The 3,686-nt window shown below is 40.5% G+C and overlaps 1 long non-coding RNA gene across 1 annotated transcript; it reads right to left on the minus strand.

Moving 5' to 3' along the window:
• Positions 1-363: 363 nt before the first annotated feature.
• Positions 364-1,901, minus strand: LOC123173688 (uncharacterized). The gene is made up of 3 exons (XR_006486426.1): positions 1,320-1,901; positions 1,128-1,205; positions 364-499 (listed from the first exon to the last, which is right to left on the minus strand). It is a non-coding gene; the product is annotated as an uncharacterized lncRNA (long non-coding RNA).
• Positions 1,902-3,686: the final 1,785 nt, after the last annotated feature.

Below are 3,686 nucleotides of genomic sequence, written 5' to 3' on the forward strand. Positions count from 1 at the left end.
TTACATAGAACTAAGGCGCATATATGTGAAATATTTGTACTAAAGCCAAATTGCAGTTACTTTTTCTAATGATTGTTTGACTGCAGATATATGTTGATTTTATATACAAGCAGTATGGTATGCAGAAATAGATATACACAGCAATATCCCAGATGTAGAGTACTTGAATTCTATAATAATCAGGTATTATACCCCAGAACTAAAATTTCCAGAAAAAGTATACCCAAATTTGGTTTGGATTTGTGTATATATCATGGTGCCCTGGCTCCATGGAGCACCAATTCAATGTCCAATATATACTGTATCAGTAGCGTTCTCCCTTACTGTTTGAAAACAACAGCTTGAAGTTATGATGGAGACGTAGTTGTGAAATGAGCAGCAGGGAGAGTGTCCAAGAATCAAATGGAGCATCTGAATTACCTGGGTGCTCATTGAAACAAATTGTGCAGAGATTAGTTCTACAGGAGCCATCGCACTACCAGACTTGAGTATGGTTATCCTGCCATCAAAACCAAATGGTTACTACAGGAGCATAACACTATAGAACACTTAAATGACAAAAAATGGGCGGTGCCAAACTTCTAGAGAGTATACTACTTATACTTGGTAAATCTATAATGCATTTCTTTGGATTGAACAATAATATCATAATCGAACCAATTTTTCTGCTGGTTAGCCTATTTCAGATTGTAAGCACATAATTGGTAAATCTATAATGCATTTCTTTGGACGAAAACAACCTATACTTTGATCCTAAGGGTACAACATGAATTACTTCTAGATAACTGATGCAAAGTATCAGTAGTTAGTGATATTTATACACATGGTCTGCTTATTCCCGTTCTTTTTCATTCATACATAATGAAATTTCAGCTACAAAGTACAACAGATCCGAAGAAGAAAAATAAAAATGCCACGAAACTACATGAACCATCTTAACTAATATAGATATAAGCCAAAAAATAATAGATGTACTGACAATGTCTAAATTAGCAGGTCACACAGTATTCAAAAGGATAAATATATAGCAATAGATAAGGCAAAGCACCACTGATAAAACACCATTACAGTATAGCAACTAAAAAGAAGAGGAAAATGAAATCCTCAGGAAAGGAAAAGGTCATTACCACACCTAATTGATGGTCTGCAGCATGAGTTCCAAGTGGATCCGTGAGGGATACACGGATTGCATCAACCAAGCCGTCCTTCAAGACAGCAAATAAAATATATCATGGAAGAACCAGAGGCATCAAATCACATAAAAGACATGGCATCAGCTTTCAGTCCACAAGGAGGTCGAGATTGAGACGGAGACGGACCTGTAGGGCATTGCCAGTCATGACGGACCTATATGCCCAGCTCTCTTGAATAAACTTCTTGGAACATAGTGTTTCTGAAAAAGCCACATAGATTTCAAGAATGAGTACGCCTTGACATCAAACCAAGAACAATTAGAAAATAAATGTACTCATACCACATTGGAGTGAATGGTCCTAGGTACATGACACATATTGAGCAAATCCAAAGAATTTTATAAAATTGACAGACAACCATCTGATTATATGGACGGAAAGAGTAATATACTGGTATCCACTCCCTTGCGTATTTACATATTGAGAATATAGATATTGCAAGTCAGTATATCATCAGAAGATAGCAACAAAGAAAGTATTGGATAAGTGATGAGAAACCAATGACAAATGAATGATCCACTCTTACGGCCTCTCTTTCTCTTTCGACATTTCATGGTGACCTCCTATTTTGTCCCTCTCGAGCTGCAGGACACACACACATGCTAATCTTTATGTCAAGCTGCAAAGAAAGGGGGCGGCCAGCTGGGAGAAGGAGAAGGTGGCGGCGAGGACTGCAGCTGGATCCCAAATGAGCGGCTGGGCGAAGGAGGTGCCTAAAAGTAATAACAATTTAACTTGAGAAGGTGAAAATCAATTTTAATATACTAAATATAAATACATTGGTACCCAGGATCTAAAAGCAGAACACAAACCACTGTCTAGTCCCCCCAGCTCAACCACAAAAATAATGGGGGTGGGGGTGGGGGGTTGGGGGGTAACACGAATGCGCGGTGCAGCTCGTCCTCCCAACCAACAGCAAAAGCAGCCCAGGTTCCCCCAATTTCAACCACTGTAAATTGTAATTGGGGGAGGAAGAGCTAGCACGAATGCACATTGTTGCTGCCCCCAGTCAGTAGCAAGCATCCACCCTAGGCAGAGCTACTACCAATTACGCGCATTATCAATATAACTCAGAGGTAGCAGAGTTTTCTACTGAATGTATACATGTGTATAGTCACTCAGAGGTAGCAGAGTTTTGGAATTCGAAGCGTTTACAGAAGCTGAAACAGAACAATATCTGTGTTTACATCAGGCTTATGATATTATGGCATGCCTTTTCTTCTCTATCAGTCGCAATAAACCTTTGATGGTTGATACTAAGATAAAGCACATGTTCCATCAGAAAATACTCCCCTTATAGTTCAGTCCATCAAAAACAATATATTCCATTTCATGCTTTCTCAATTATTTTTGGTATCAATACAATTGGATAAGAAGAATGTATGATAAAGGCTGGAAGATAACAATAACCTAAAAACAGAAGGTCCTCCAGAATCTAGAGTATTAATAGAGTAGCGCGATACAACTGATATGTAGAATTAGGCAGTAATATTAGTAGTGAAATAAGAATATGGTTATATCTCACATACAGAAAAATATATCAGAATCTGTTACGGGTGAACTGAAATATATCTGCAAACAGTTATATGATTTATCATTTCCATATCTGAAAAGAGGAGCTTACCCATCTTCTTCTTCCCAGCAACTCTGGAGGACTGCCAATCCAGCACCCTGCAAATGAACAGATCACATATCAAATTGAATCTGAAACGAATGAACATGACAGCGAAAAGGAAAATTCAGGTTGCGTCAGCTGTCGTGGTTCTAAGTCTGACAGTAGAATAGGGGGTAGGTAAGGAGAGGCGAGGTCCTAGCTATGGAGTAGTTGTGAAGATCGTGATGTACGAGTTCAGGCCCTTCTCGGAAGAAGTAACAGCCCTACGTCTCGGAGCCCTGAGGCGGTCGAGTGGATTATGAATATGGGTATTACAAGAGTGCGAACCCCCCTATCTGTGGAGGGGGGTGGCTTATATAGAGTGCGCCAAGACCCCTCCCAGCCCACATAATGGAGAGGTTAAAGTACATTAAGCCTGGGGCGTTACTGGTAACGCCCCTCATAAGTGCCTTAATTATCATTAAGTCTATTCAATAGCAAGCCGTTGCGCTACGGAGTGCCTTCTGACCTTCTGGTGGTCGAGTGAGTCTTCATGGTCGAGTGAGTCTTCCATGGTCGAGTCCTTCCAGACCAGTCGAGTGAGTCCCTCTCTGGTCGACTGGAAGATGACGTCTTCTAAGAATGTCCTAGGGTAGGACGTTTAGGTCAGGCCTATGACCCTACCCTAGGTACATGAATCCATCATTAGCCCCCGAATGGATTGAGGCTTGAGTGAAGGAGGAGTTGACATTGTTTCCGATTGTCTTTTGCATACTGGCTGAGTATTGTCTTGGATCAAGATCTTCTCCGTTGATGACAAGCGACTTTTCTTCAGTCGACTCGATCCATTCTTGTTCTTTAGTCGAGTGACCTTCTTTTACTTTGCCATTCCCGAGCGA

Source organism: Triticum aestivum, unplaced genomic scaffold (assembly GCF_018294505.1).
Source record: "Triticum aestivum cultivar Chinese Spring unplaced genomic scaffold, IWGSC CS RefSeq v2.1 scaffold50172, whole genome shotgun sequence".
NCBI lineage: Eukaryota > Viridiplantae > Streptophyta > Magnoliopsida > Poales > Poaceae > Triticum > Triticum aestivum.